At 35.9% G+C, this 16,896-nt stretch overlaps 1 protein-coding gene across 1 annotated transcript in view; it reads right to left on the bottom strand.

Annotated features, from left to right (window-relative positions):
- Window positions 1-16,896, bottom strand: part of MACROD2 (mono-ADP ribosylhydrolase 2) — a 1,066,625-nt gene that overhangs the window by 994,074 nt on the left and 55,655 nt on the right. The window lies entirely within an intron of this gene.

Genomic DNA, 16,896 nt, shown 5'->3' with positions numbered 1-16,896 from the left:
GAAAGTTTGGATACAAATGTATTAAAAATAAATTGTATTGATCTGAGCATTAACCTGAGTCTATCTGTTGCTTCCCAAGCTCTTGAATTCTTATATGAACCAAAGGTGAACCTGAAAATCTTGAACATGAGAATTTATGTATACTATTCTCAAGGGGAATCAACTATCCCTGTATTGATAGCAAAAATATCTGTTCGCCCACTCTTTATGAAACAGTAAGTGGAAGGTGTGGTATTACAAATTTGGTGGGCCAATTATCAATGTTCTTTGAATCTTCAGTCTTTGTTTAAACTGTCTTAATGCAGCAATGTTAAAGGTTTCTAATATACAGGCTATCATCACTCTTATGATTCATTATTTTTTCATTTGCCTTTCTGGCTAGACAACTCTGGGTGGAATATTCTGCAGTAACTTTAGTTCTTTCTGAGAAGTGGGTCTAGGAAGATACTGCTGAAAATTTCAACTTCCTATACATTGGCCAATAAAGATTCAGAGTTATATACTGTCCCCTTGCACTTTTTGAGGGTGATTTGGTGTTTTGAGAAACTTAATGTCACTATGACACACTCACTTTTCCATATTATTCCAGTGAGGGTGCTTAAATTCTGAACTATTGCCTAAATATAATATGACAATGAATGTGGGGCTACAACCTGGATCAAAGCAGAAATGCTCTTAATAAATAAACCTGAGCCAGAACTAGGATCCACACTCTGTGTTCTGCCTTTGAAGACTTTTTGGAGACTGATCCAAAAGGCTTTAGCCTATTTATTAACAATAGCATATCCAGAATGAGTTTCTTAATGAAACAGTTGTATGGTTTTCTAATCTCCCAAATTAATGCATCGATCAACTTTGGAGAACCTCTTGTACTTCCAATCAAATCATGAAGCCTATTTGTTTGGGATTAGGGAAGGAACATTTTTGGAGACTGCTTAGGTTCTGGTCAGAAGAAAGTCTCTCTAATTTCCCATTTAACAGCCTTCTGGAAGTTTGTTAAAACTTTCACTTTTCAATTTTGTTGCTACTTTTAATCAAACTTATTTTTACATATTTTATTATTGTAGTTGTGATTCTCTAATGTTTTGTTAATTTATGTTGTTAATCATTTAAATCTGTATCAAAAATGGGTCAAAAATAACACAATGTTAAAACTGAATAGCACTTGACTGGTATCTACTTAGCTTTAGGAACTGAAATGGAACAAACTTTATATTTCCCATTCATAATGAATAGGAAAGAAGATTTTTTTTTAATAAAATGCCACATAAGACAGAACATTTTTGCTTCTCTGAGGAATTTGGTCATAGACCAACATAAAATTAATAACCTAATCATTACTTTAAAGTAGAAACAAAAACAAAGCCCTATTGATGGAATAAAAATAAGGTAAAGATAAAACTATTATTGGGAAAAAAATAAGAGTATGGGAATTAAAATGCAAAGGAATCCCATAAAATTACAATTAATTTTACAATGAATAATCCAAATGCTATAAATAACTGATAGATAACTATAAATGGACAAGTAATTTTAAAATTTATAAAATGCTACAAGGAGGTAAAGTTATGTTAACTTCTATTAAGTCTAGTAATTGCTAAAGCCCTTAAGATTAAAACAATTATGGTGCAACTAATTATAATAAAATAGCAAAATAAAACACAAAATGGTCTGTGTATATTTAAAAAGAGAAGGGGGAAATGGAAGTCAGTGAAAGGAAGGATATTGAGTAATGGAAACCTAGTGAAAGCTCAGCATCACCTCACTTGACAAAGTAGTTTAATGGTAGCTCTGACCCAGAATCGGGATACATTGTTTGAAATCCCTGCCACCTCGTCAGCTAATAAAAAGACTAGGAAAAGCAGCCTCAGGCGTACCCAGATATTACATTTTATATGGAGAAATATACATGCCTCATACATTTCTATTAAAAAGGCTAAGCACATTACCGACAGTTTCAATTTCTTCCTCACCGCAAGGTATTTGAAGCCTGAATTTCTTCAATGTCATTGCTATTTGTTATCTATTATTGCGTCCAGAAGGCTTTTTTTGAAAAGACTATACACTCCGTTTTCATAATTAATAATTAAATCTTGGTCAATGCAGCAAGAGGCAAATTATTATCAAACCTATAGGAGCAGCAGAAACGCTGGCTGCATCATCTGCCAGCCAGGTTTAGTAAATAATGTTCTAATTTTGCAAGTCTTGTCACTATATCATTAATATAGAAAAGAATAAGAGGTCTAGATACCACCTTGCTTTAATTCTTATAAGAAGTAGGTACCAGGTCAGAAAGGCTTATTTGGATGTCATTCTTATGCAGAAATTTAGTGGATGCTAATAAGCATGTATCAAAAGATCTCTTCAGTTTCAGCTGCAGTTGGTTCTCTAGAAAGTATGGAAGCCTGTTTTAAAATCAATAAAATCCCATATAAAGTGTTTCCTGTGGTGATGGTGGGGAATATATATTACTCAATGAGATGTTGTAGGATCGACCACTGGTCCATAGTTAATTTCCCTATCCTGATCTTTTTGTCTAACCAGTCCACTAATTCCCAGCAAATATGTATAAAGACAGCGGTGGGCTTCAAAATTTTTAGCAAGGGGTTCTCTGCCCAGTTGCTGGGTGGGTGTAGCCATGGTGGGGATGGCTTAGTCTGCCTCCTGCACCATAATCGGGGGGGGGGGCGTCTTTGCCCTCCCCAGACTCCGGAGGCTTTCTTTGAGCCTCTGGGAGGGCGAAAATGGACTCCCCAGGCTCCAGCGGCCCTCTGAAGGCTGAAAACAATAATTTTCCTTTTCACTCCCCTTCTTGCTCCTGAAGAGATTTCAGGAACTGTGGATAGTCTTTACTCTTACATAATTTAAAATGTTCAATTAGGGAATGTTTAGCTTTTATACAGTCCTCATCAAACCAAGGTTGGGATTTTCTTTTACATATTCCCCATTTAGTTTTACTGGCCAGTACATCTTTGAATATAGTGATTAAGCTAAGGTACAAATTACAGATCCTTTCTGGGGAAGTTTAATCAATTAAGAAAATATATAAAATATGAACCTTACAAGATTTATATACACGTTTTATTGTTTTTTCCCTCTTCTTTGTCCATTTTACATGAATATAATTTGCAGTTTGATGGAAGTTCTAGATAGCAACATTTTTTATATTTGTTATCTTCCTTTTAAAGCTAGAAACAGGTTTGGAGGAAAATGATCACTACTTAGGGATATCTTCACATTAAAATTAGAGATTATATCTGTCATCCCACCAGAGAACTTGAAGTAATCAATTAGTCTTGTTCCAAGGGGGGCACAATAAATGAAATCTACAAATGTATTGCTCTCCCAACTATAATTTAAGTTTAGTAGGTCTAAATTATGAACCATTTGTGTTAGACATCATCCTGTCTAATTTACTCCTATCTCTAAAGTTGCCCATTAATGAGCTATCTATGGCTTTCTGGGGAGTAAATACATTTTTTTGTTACATATATATCTCAAGGATATGATCTCTATGAGTCTAGGTTTATTATAGGGATCATACTGAAATACTGAAGCAAAGACTAGGCTACAATTTCTGGAAAAAAAGTATGAACATTAAATTTTATCCCTATAAATCAATTTAATGTGGATGATATGTCTCCTACTTTTATGAATCCTACATTAAATTCTCATTTCCAGACAAAACAAATCAACTTCAGTGAATTATTACATTTTATAAGAATGAACTGCATTTTCATGCCTTGGCAAAGTGTATTGACCATACTCACAGGTCTATTGAAAGTGACAAATTATGACCTGTTATAAAGATGTTTTTACCTAAACCATTCAACATAAATTAATGAAACTAACTATACAGAATTATGTTAATGTTACCTTTATTGCACCTCTTAACCATCTCTAATAAGATTGCTCAATGATGTATAAGAATTAAAAAGAAAAATTCACGTATCATGGGAATGCTTTTTGCTACGATCACCTACCTTCTCTCGGCTAATTCAGGAAGTCTATCAATGAATTTGATGCATAATAATGCCATATTCCTCATATTTATTCCGTTTTGAACAAAAAAATTGTATGGCCAATATTAATTCCCTTTTCTGCTTAATTCTAGCAGCAGTGTTTCAGCCAATTTTTAGGCATTTCAATGGTGTTCAGGTGTTATTTTTTATGGATTTGGATGGGAGTCAGTCACCCAGAAACTTTCTCCAAGCCATTCCCACTTTTTGTTTTTTAAAAAAGTGCTGTGCTGAAATTATCACCCTTGAAATGATTTGGGGGCCTTATACAGCTCTTTATGGTCCCACACTCTGTACAACAACTCACTCAAATGCTTTACCCAGTCTAAATACTTAGTATTCATGTACAAAACTGCCCCACCTGTTCTTTACTGAAAATATAAAAGCTTAGTTTTCAATTTGTCTCCTGTCATGAGTAAAGCATACAAATCAGTTGCATGAACCATTTCAGTCTGTATAACAGTAAATCCAATAGAAGTCTAAAGATTTATTCCAAATCCAATTAATATAGAGATGTTTGTTTTCCAATGAACCTGTGAAAATACTCATCCTCACTAAATCACCACTGGTTTGCTAGTATACATAACAATTTGGAGCAAAATTCGAATTAATGGTAGGAGGGAAATTATCTAGACCTTGGCTTTCACTTTCCAGAATGCCACAGGTCTTAACTCTCTTAATATTTATGTGAAGTCACTAAACAAAACCACTTGTCAGCAGGGGTAAAGTACAATCAGTATGCTGATAATCCAGATGGTCCTTGGTTAACAACAATTAGGCGTGGTCATAAAGCACATGAAATGGATGAAGAGATGCTTAGAGCAATGTTAAAAGAAGATAAGAAGCAAATAGAAACAGTCATGAATACAAGTTCAGGTTAATTATGGCAATAAGGATAATGAAAAATGACATCCTTATTCCATCTGCAGAATGTCATCAGTTAGATGTATCTGTTCCAAAGTTTAAATTCTAAATCTCTTTCTCCCATTGCAACATCTTTCTGGGGTTTTATCCCAGCCTCAGTTGTTATAAGAATCAACAAAATATTTAGTTAATGATCTTGTGGGGTGTCAGGATGCTTATTCCTGACCTTATTAATTTCAGTCTTCACTGCACTCAGATGTATCTGTTTCCTGACTGCCCAAGCATCAATAAGCTATAAGCCATGGAGGAAAATACCCTCTATGATTTCTATCACTTTGTGCAGTACAGTAAAGCTTACATCTCTTAAAACAAATATATCTGATTACAAATTTCTTGATTACAGAATGGCTTTTAATAGTGAGCTTCTAGAAACTAGCTTAATTCTCTATTCTCCAGAAACAGTAATGATCAAAAAAGAATGTACCAACACAGCATACTATATTAATCTCGCTCTCCCTCCCTCTCTCTCATATGGAGAGAGCTCCATATGCATTATGCTCTGAGTATTTTTGTAGAAAATTGATTTTAACTATCACTGAAAGCCTTTTCCCCATCACTACATGCTTTTTCAGTTTTCCTAGTTTCTAAAGTTCCTATTTTCCATCTTTAGAAGTAGAATTCTCTGTTTCCCTATTCTTTAATTTAATATGCAACACTAATAAGAAATATCCCACTTCAGTTCTTAAAGACCTACTGCAAATCAGTAACTTTTACAGTATTATTTAGCAACTTCAGTTCTTCAGTTTCATTATATTTCTGCTCCCTGCCTCAAAAATAATTGTTTACACACAATCATATTTGGAATGTGTTACATCTATAGCAAAACAAGCCCTATAATTTATAAAAAACCAAGCCTTCCAAGCTTTGTAAATTATCTTTTGATGCTCTCTAACTAAGCTTGCCTTATATTATGTGAGCAGTCTTGGCAATGCAGATAATTATGTCTTGCAGTGACAGCCAATTATGTGATATAACAGAAAAAGAATTGTATGTATTATTTTTCATTAACATTTTTTTAAAAAAACCCTGACCTCCAATAAGCATTTCACTTCAGATCTTTCATCCTATGGCCATATTCAGATGATTCAGTTCAAAGCACATTATCTCCTGCTTGAGGCTTATAGGCTTCATGCACTAAGACTGGAAACCATACAGGAATTTATATAGCATCTGTTACTCAGAGACAAACACAGTACAGGTAGTGCTCAATTTACAACAATTTGTTTAGTAACTGTTCAAAGTCATAACAGCACTGAAAAAAGAGACTTATGACCATTTTTCACATGCAAGACTGTTGTGGCATATCCATGATCATGTGATCAAAATTCAGATGCCTAACAACTGACTCTTATATATGACAGTTGCAGTGTCCGGGGACATGTGATCACCTTTTGCAAGGTTCCATAAAGTAAAGTTAATGGGGAAGCCAGATTCACTTAACAACTGTGTTACTAACTTAACAACTGCAGTGATTCACTTAACTATGGCAACAAAGGTCATAAAATGGGGGAAAACTCACTTAACAAATTTCACAACAAACGTTTTGGGCTCAACTGTGGTCGTAAGTCAAGGACTACCTGTATTGGATAATTTAATATTAATATTACATATAAGTGAAGAAGAAATAGGCATAGGTCATCACAGGACTGCAAGAAGTGAAACTAGTTCAAGATAAAATAAATATATGTTCCCTTGGCTATCACCGACAGAAAGGATGACTCACCCAAATTTTACAGATTTGAACAAAAAGATACAGAGACTTAATTGATAGACAGGGAAATTTAAATTGAAGAATTGGCAGAACGGAACATGAAAGTTGACTGGCTAACTTACCTCCAAATCAAAACTAAATACAATAAATATACTAAATTACATGACATCGAAACAGAACCACACGAATTGGATAAAATTATTCAAAGCCCAGATAGAAAGATGATAGGGAGACTATATAAATTCCTCCTGAAGTATAAAATGGAAGAGGAAATTGTGAAAGAACAAATGATAAAATGGGCACAGAACTTTGGCTATTTTATTTTAAATATTTTAAATATTTTAAATATACCCTAATATTGAATTAGACAAATGGGAAAAGTTTTGGGGAATAAATTTAAAAATGACACTATCAGTTGCATACAAGGAAAACCAGTACAAAATGTTTTACAGATGGCACCTGGCACCAACAAGGTTAGCTAAAACCTTAACAAATACCTCCCCAAAATGCTGGAAATGCGAATCAATACACAGAACATATTACCATTTATGTAATGTGAGGCAGCTAAAATTTTTTGGAAAAGGATCAAAAATCGGCTGGAGACAATAACAGGGGTTAAAATAGAATGGAAACCTGAAGTTTTTTTATTATGAATTATGTCTGTGAAATAGAAAAAAGAAATCCAGTATTTAATACTACATATGATTACGGCGGCAAGGATTGCCTTTGCCCAGAAATGGAAAAACAAATTAATCCCAAGCGAAGATGAAATAATAAGAAAGGTTATGGACTGTGCCGAAATGGATAAACTAACTAAAGAAATCCAGGGAAAAGAAGAACCAGAATTTTACCAGATATGGGATAAATGGTATAGGTGGATGGAGGAAAGAAACAAAAATCAATGAAGAAATATAATAAAACTCAAAAAACAATAGTTGTGAGTAAAATAAGAGGGTTAAGAATGGTGAAATCCAAATGAAATACAATAGAAGGGGAAATAATATAAGGTGAGCGGTATCGATTGATGATTGCTATTATAAAGAACAGGAAGTTCCTGTTCGTATTGTATTGTATAAATGTGGTATACGTCTAATTTCTTTGTGTGTGTATTTTACATGTTAATAAAAATCTTTTTTTTAAAAGAATAAATATATGTTCCTTCAAATACTATGTAACACTATCTATACTATGATTTGATTCAGCTATTAAATCTTTTGTTAAATTGTGCATATGAAGAGATAAGTGCTTATCGTATTTTTGGGAGTATAAGACACATCTTTTTCCCCAAAAAAAGAGGGTGAAAATCTGGGTGCATCTTATATACTGAATACAGCATTTTTGGCCTCCAGAAACCTCACCCTCTTCACAAAAATGGACATGCAGAGAGTTTGGGAGGCCTGCAAAGTGCTCCTGGGGGTTGGGGAGGGCAAAAATGAGTGAAAAATGGGCCGGCTTTTGCTCATTTTTCCCCCTAGCCCCCAAGAGTACTCTACAAGCTTCCTAAAGGCTATGCATGCCTTTTGGTAAAAAACAGGCCCATTTTCACAAAAACCAGACTTTTTTTTGCTCATTTTTGCCCCCCTCCCAGCCCCCAGAATTTGATTTGATTTGATTTGATTTGAAGTTTATTTGTATGCCGCCCTTTTCCCTGGGGGGACTCAGGGCGGCTCACAACCAAAGGGGAGGGGGGAGACAAACTTTTAACATATAAGACAATACATAATTAAAAACACAACATTCATACCATTCGAGCGGGTTACAGTCTTAGCCCCAGGCCTGTCGGGATAGCCAGATTCTGAGGGCTGTGCGGAAGGTCTGGAGGGTGGTGAGGGTACGAATCTCCACAGGGAGATCGTTCCATAGGGTCGGAGCTACCACCGAGAAGGCTCTCCTCCGCGTAGTTGCCAGTCGGCATTGACCGGCAGATGGAACTCGGAGGAGGCCTAATCGATGAGATCTAATAGGTCGCGTGGAGGTAATTGTCGCGTGGAGGTAATTGGCAGTAGGCGGTCTCTCAAGTACCCAGATCCACTACCATGTAGGGCTTTATGGGTGACAAGTAGCACCTTGAAGCGCACCCGGAGATCGACAGGTAGCCAGTGCAGCTCGCGGAGGATAGGTGTTATGTGGGTGAAGCGAGGTGCACCCACAATCGCTCGCGCGGCCACATTCTGGACTAGCTGAAGTTGCCGAATACTCTTCAAGGGCAGCCCCATGTAGAGCACATTGCAGTACTCCAGCCTAGAGGTCACAAGGGCCCGAGTGACTGTTGTGAGAGCCTCCCGGTTCAGGTAGGGGCGCAACTGGTGCACCAGGCGAACCTGGGCAAATGCCCCCCTGGTCACAGCTGACAAATGGTGTTCGAAAGTCAGCTGTGGATCCAGGAGGACTCCCAAGTTGCGGACCCTGTCTGAGGGGTATAATGTTTGACCCCCCCAGCCTGAGAGGTGGAATACGTGCCGAATTGGTGGGAGGGAAACACAGCAGCCACTCGGTCTTATCTGGGTTGAGCACGAGTTTCTTAGCCCTCATCCAGTCCCTAACAGCTTCAAGTCCCTGGTTCATCACGTCCACCGCTTCATTGAGTTGGCACGGGGCGGACAGATACAGCTGCGTATCGTCCGCATACTGGTGGTATTTTATCCCGTGCCGCCGAATGATCTCGCCCAGCGGTTTCATGTAGATGTTGAAAAGTAGGGGGGACAAGACCGAACCCTGCGGCACCCCATATGTTAGGGGCCTAGGGGTCGATCTCTGCCCTCCAACTAACACCGACTGCGACCTGTCCGAGAGGTAAGAGGAGAACCACTGCAAAACAGTGCCTCCCACCCCCACCTCCCGCAGTCGTCGCAGAAGGATACCATGGTCGATGGTATCGAAAGCCGCTGAGAGGTCAAGGAGAACCAGGATGGAGGCGAAGCCTCCGTCCCTGGCTCTCCAGAGGTCATCGTTCAATGCGACCAAAGCGGTTTCTGTGCTGTAGCCAGGCCTGAAGCACTTTGCAAGCCTCTCAAACTCTCTGCATGCCCCATTTTTCACAAAAAACGAGGCGTGCAGAGGGTTTGGGAGGTCTGCAGAGTGTAAAACCTTTTCAAAAAAAATTACCTCTTCAAAATCTTGGTGTGTCTTATACTCCGGTGCGTCTTATACTCCCCAAAATACAGTACTTTGGTCTCAAATTATGATTAAAAGAACCATATATCACATTGTGCTTTTTAATATTTTATTTCTTAATACGCATCACACATCTCCTGTCAGCATTGCCACAATGGTAACATTCTGTGGTCAATTTTGTCTTTTATTATACAGACCAAAAATATGTTTCCTCTTCCTCAATGAAATACAAACTTCCAACACTCATGAAATGGATGGTTATATTCCCTTTCATAGTTAGGAAGGATAAATTATATTTAAAACATGAATGTACTACTGAAGCTCACAATTTCAAAAGAACTAGATGTCAAGTGAAATCATTATTTTTATTTACAAATTACAAGTTGTATTTTGTTCAACATCCAATAATTGCAAAATTGTATAAGTGAACTGCATCTGATCATAAAGTAATCATGTTTATTTTTAAAGTAAAAAAAAAACAGCAATCTCCAAACATTATCTCAACATTGTCATTTAAGATGTTTGTTACCCATTCCATCTTTATGTTGGAATCAGCCATCATCCACCATGCCTTCTGAACATCTGATAGTTTTTAACACTTCCATATATATTGAACAGCACAGCAGAATGAAGACCTGTTTTACATCACTTATTACATTTATCTGCCTTCACTGTGCTGTACATTTGGGTATGAACGTTCAACCTATAGCTCTATATTCAGCTAAAAAAAATATAACTCAGCCTACCTTTTTTCCATCTTCTCAACAAAGCAACAACAACTTTGCCATAATTTCAATAGATAGTCATTCTGTCAATTAAGTAAATCAGGATGATTTTGTTGCCAGGTATAAATTAAATTGCTGATGACCATCAAATCCCAGTTATCTGAAGGATTGTCTTCTTCTGTACAAACTGTTGATCATTCTAAGCTATATTGTCTTAGAAACCCTAAAATTAATTTGCTTCAATGCAGTGATAGTGTTTTTCAGTGACAATGCTTTAGAATGGTCTCCTAAGAGAAATTCATCTCACTACTTCATTAAATAAACCTGGACTTAGACATACATTTCTCATTTTCAGGAAGACCTCTGATTTATAAACCTTCTTTGACAAGAATAATGAGTAGGGCCTTGCAGTATTTCAGGTAACTATAGTGTCGTAGGAAAAGACATGTCAGATTTGGATTATGTCCATTCATCTCGTCTCCGTGAAGATGCCTGTCCATGAAGATGCCCCATTAACTCTTTTCCAAGGATATGTTCACATAATCATATGCCTCATCATCTACCAGCAGTGGAGGGATTGTAAATGTGGCTTTAGGTGCTCCAACCTTCCATCTGGACAATTTGCTTTTGTCTGATGCCGGGGCAGTGATCTACTCAGCCTCAAATGATCCAATGAGTTTGTTATGGATTGCTCCCTTTCATTTGGAACAATAGCAATAGCAATAGCCGTTAGACTTATATACCGCTTCATAGGGCTTTCAGCCCTCTCTAAGTGGTTTACAGAGTCAGCATATTGCCCCCATAGTCTGGATCCTGATTTCACCCACCTCGGAAGGATGGAAGGCTGAGTCAACCATGAGCCGGTGAGATGCAGATAACAGCTGAAGTGGCCTGCAGTACTGCACCCTAACCACTGCGCCACCTCGGCTCTTGAATCTGGGTTTGGCACTCATTTGTAGTGTTTCAATATTGCTAGAGATTATATACAGTATATTAAATCACTGTCCATTTTGAATACATAGCAGAAAGAAGAAACTTGAGAGTTCACAAGGTTTTGTTTTCTAACTTTTAATTGTAAACTACCAAGTCACTGGGAGTCACACAACCAATACATTGTATAAATAATCAATTCAAAGGAAGGAAAATGAAGTATTATTTAATGTATCCTTTAACTGAACCTTACTCCTAATACACTACGGTATTAAATTTCAACATTAAATTTGGAATAAATTGGTACTGAAATTCCAGAATAATTGACAGTCTTCAATTTAAAATTGAAATGTCTTAAGAATGTACTATATACTTATAAATTTATCAGGATCATATTTACAAAACTGAAGTATAAAGTCATTTGCTGAAGAGAGAAGTCATATATGAAGCAGACCTTGCATATTTTAATCCTAAATTTCCTAAAGTTATATGGGCACTTAGTCCTCTTACATACTTATCAAAACAACAAAATGGTAAAGGGTAAAAGGAACAAGTTGAATTGCTATATACTATCTATATAAGATACCTGTTTATTACAGTTGTATAGCAAGAACCAGCATGTTTAACCCCCTGTACTAGGAGCAAAAAGAACCAGATTCCAATCCACCATAGCCAGTTGGGTGACATGGGGAAGTCACTTCCTCTTGGCCCCAACAAATGTCAGTCTCTGAGACAAGCTGGCTAATATTTATTATACAAAAGACATAATGCATTGGTAGCTTAACTATAAGAAGTAGGCAGAATGAAAAAACAAGTGAACTCTGGAGTGATGTAGGAGAATGCTAAGAAAAGCAATTGGTATATAATGTTACTAGGATTGAGTCTCTGCATTCCATAGATTTTTAAGTGCAATAGGCTTGCTCCAATTATTAAGTTATTCAATTAATTGATTTCTTTGTCATTAATTTTAAAAAATGTAAGCATATGTGTATTTAATAGGCATTTTGTTTAATTAACTTTAATAGAGGTTTCTATAATAAATGTTAATCTATTCAATTAACTAACTTTAATTGGTTTAATTAATTAGATTTTATGTACCTAAATGCATTCTGCCTCTTTACTGAGGTTTCCATAAGGAGTTTCAAGAATAATTTAATTCTCTAGAGTATGTGTAATTAGAATTAGAAATTCCAGTACTGTTGTTTCTTTCTTCCCTTTTCATTCATTCATTCCCACAGACTCACATTCCTTCTTTTCTCTGGGAGAACAGAACAGAGCAGAACAGGACTTCTCCATTTTATTCTGTCAAAAACAATCCTGTATGAATTACTAGTAGTTTAACTAGAGAATTGATGGCAAGTTACAATATATTCATTTCTGGAAACTATATTTCACAATGCTCTATTCTTTTTTGAAGTTATCTTTAATCTTCAATCATGATTTCTGAAATCTTTAGCTATTACAAATTAGAAGATTCTTCTTAGAAATTTTTGTATGTGGCTTTGTGTATGTGTGTATATGTTTTAACCAATGTATAAAATATATAAAATAAAAAGTCTATTTATATATGAATATTATTTCCTACTCATTTTTAACACACACAAGCACACACACATATACATACACATGAAAAAGATAACATACAGAAATGAACACGACAAAAGAAATAATGTTGAAATAAATGTATATAAAACAAAAATTTAGTATCAACCATTTCATATCAGAGATAATTCAGTCTTTACACTGGAATAAAACTATTTTGGCTGGATCAAATACATGGTATATTAGACATTTTCCCTATTTTGGCAGTTTCCAAATTTGTGGAATATAATTTAACAACAGATGTAATATCTCTGCCTTCCCATGCTCTATTAACAATCTGCTGTTGAATCAAAAAATATTACCATAGAACAAAGCCCATAAATGAATCATTTTCCCCACCAAAATGCTATATTTCTAACGTAACAGAGATTCAAATCCAAACGTTCCTACATTTTTTTTTTGACATGTCAAAACCACAAAGGAAATATTTTAGTGCATTAAATGCATCTTAAAAGAACATTATCTTTGTTTAAAACTCTTGTCCATTGGATCATTCCAAATTAGTTAACTAGAGGGCTGGGGATCTCCCAAACATTTTTCACTTAAATGAATGCTTAAAGACTTCTGGATTCTGCGAATGCATCAGACCCAAAGCATATTTTTTTAAAAAAGTTTCACAGCTAATTGAATCCAGTTTTATTTTGTTAAACATTTGTTAGAAGACTTATTAACAACCAGTTGATCCAAAGTACTGATGTCAAGTTTTGCTTATGAACTCAAAAATAAAGACTTAACAACCATTTTCAACAACCTTTTGTATTATCCTACAATATCTCTTATGAGAATTAAGATCAGATTTAAGTCTCCAGTTAGCATTGCCCATATTATGTGTCCTGAAGGCTTTAATGGAAGAAAGACAACCAATATAAAAGGGGCAAATAATATCTTTCAAATTGTACCCATGAGGATCTTTCAGACAAATCATTTACATTCCCAGAAACTGTGGTAGTCAAAATAGCAGCCAAATAATAAAGCTGAAATTTGAGAAAGTTGAACACACTCACATCCGACCCCAATCTCATGTGAAAATCCTAATTTGAATGCAGACATCTAGGAGCCTGAACATCCCATAAGGACTTCATGAATGTCTTATCATTCTGTTAAAAATCATTTTTACGTGTGTGTGTGTGTGTGTGTGTGTGTGTGTGTGTGTGTGTGTGTGTGGTGTCAAGTCATTGCTGACTCTTGGTGATTGCCTAGATAAGTCCCTTGAATTTTCTTACCCAGATTTTTCAAAGGGGCTTGCAATTGCCATTTGTCTACAACTGGGAGAGTGTGACTAACATGGAACTAGTCTCCTAATTTTGAGCCTGGTCCTTAATCATTATACCAAACTGACAATTTAAAACATTTAGCAGCTACGTTACATCTCTGAGTAACTTAAGTAAATTTGATAACATCAAATTTATTCTTCTCCCCAATTTCATGAGGATTTTAAGCCTCTTGTTTATATCAATATTAACTTGAGATAATTAGAATTAATGACTATTATCAAACACAGACATGTATCTAGGAATTATTCAATTTATTTGTACCAAACTGTATTCCTCAGTAGCATGAATGGGTTTTTAAATGTATTTATTTTGTTTTTTAAAGTAAAGAGAAAAAAGATATGTAATTCTAATTCCTCCCTCCACTGAGAAAACAGTGAACATGTTTCAATTATCTGAAGAGAAAACAGAAGTAAAAAATCCTGATTAAACATTTGATGCAAAGCATTCTCAATCAGCCTTTGTTAAAAAAAATATTTTTGAAAACTTTGGAAACCTAAGCTTGCATATGATTTTGTAATAAAATACAGTTTAAATACAGGTAGCCGTCAGCTTATGTCCATTTGTTCAGTGACCATTTAAAGTTACAGCAATGGTGAAAAAACAGATATACAACTAGTCCTTGAAGTTCCAGCCATTATAGCACCTGGCTGTCTGGTTCAGGATTATGAGGTTGCAAGAAGTCAGAATCATGTGCAACCCTCCTTGCTGGCTTCCCACAAGCAAAGTCAATGGGGAAGCTGGTAGGAATGGTCACAAGTCATTTTGGCTTTCTTCCCCATAGCCTTCTGTGCTCAAGCTGTGCTAGGCTGTCTAATCCAGAGCTTTTTTGCACTCATGCTGTACCCTCCACCTCACAGTCCTCCTACACTCAGACAGCACTGTGGCATTTCTCTCATCAGCCACCACTCACACACAGTCTGCCCTAGGCCTCACCCACCCCTCAGCACCTATACTTTGGCCCTCACTTCACTTTCCACTTAATGACCACTTAATGAGATTTTGGAAAACTAACAGATTCTAGTTTGTGTTATTCAAAAAAAACCTATATAAAATTTTCACCTGTGAATGCCCAAAAAGTATTTGCAGCTGCCAAAAAAGCCAATACAGTTCTAGGCTGAATAAACAGAAAGGTAGAATCAAGATCACCTGAAGTGTTAATACCATTTTATAAATCCTTGTTAAAGTTGCTCTTCGAATACTGCATCCAGTTTTGGTCTCCACAATGTAAAAAAGATGTGGAGACTCTAGAAAGAGTTCAGAGAAGAGCAACAAAGATGATTAGGGGACTGGAGGCTAAAACATAGGAAGAACTGTTGCAGGAATTGGGTATGTCTAGTTTAGACATACCCAAAGAAGGAGTAGGGGTGATATGATAGCAGTATTCCAATATCTCAGGGTTTGCCACGGGAGGGAGTCAAGCTGTTCTCCAAGGTGCCTGAAGACAAGACAAGAAGCAATGGGTGGAAACTAATCAAGGAGAGAAGCAACTTAGAACTAAGGAGAAATTTGCTGACAGTGAGAACAATTAATCAGTGGAACAACTTGCCTCCTGAAGTTTTAAATGCTCCAACACTGGAAATTTTTAAAAAGAGATTGGACAACCATTTGTCTGAAAATGTATAGGGTTTCCTGCCTCAGCAGGGGGTTGAATTAGAAGACCTCCAACGTTCCTTCCAACTCTGTTATTCTATTATTCTGAATGAATCCCACAGAAAGAAATATATTATTTTCAAAGAAATAAGCTGAAATGCTGACTCTTCTATATACTGCCCTAAAATATTTAGAGTTTTGTAGCAATAAAAATAAACTGTCAATTTAACACACTAATGGGGAAAAGTGTATCTGAGTTTAGCACCTGTTAAACAGAATATTGGATTTAGGCATGTGGAAAATGTACATAAAATGTACACACTGATTCACCAAACAGCGGGTTTGACATTTTTCTGCCATATCCCAAATTTACTAAATTAGATATACTAAACTAACATTGCTATCCTAGACAATATGATACTTCTGCAAATTCTTAAGACTCATTTGACTCCTAATTGTGAATTCAGGAATACTTTTTTTAAAAGAAAACCAGTCTTTATTACTAAGAGAAGCTCTGGTTCATTAAATATTTTTACCTAAAATTCTATTATATTTTGTCATAAAATTACAAAAAAAAAGATAATATGTAATTTTATCATGTGTAACCAGTTTTTATGGTTCATATAAATACAAACCTGTAGCACAGATATCCAACGGTAACTATCACCCAAAATTGTAACAAAATTATGTAAATACAGCAAACCAAAAATAAATTCAGTCAAATGACATAATATGACACAACATGGCTTCAAACGTGGGTAAAATGTTAGATGATATTGCATATAATTTGCTACTCTTAAAAATATATATTGTTTATTTAATTTAAAACATTTGTAAGGCACAGCAATAAAATTGCAAAAATAAATAAAAATAAAGGCCACAACTGTGTGTCTCAGTCATCCAATCTGTAGGCTCCCATGTCACTCTACCTTAATCCCTGGAGGAAGAGCCAGTTCCTTATGGACTTCCAGAAGGCTAAAGGTGGAAGCTGCTGCATCACCATAACC

This window comes from Thamnophis elegans, chromosome 3 (assembly GCF_009769535.1).
Source record: "Thamnophis elegans isolate rThaEle1 chromosome 3, rThaEle1.pri, whole genome shotgun sequence".
Taxonomy (NCBI): domain Eukaryota; kingdom Metazoa; phylum Chordata; class Lepidosauria; order Squamata; family Colubridae; genus Thamnophis; species Thamnophis elegans.
This window is presented reverse-complemented; position numbering and strand designations above follow the sequence as displayed.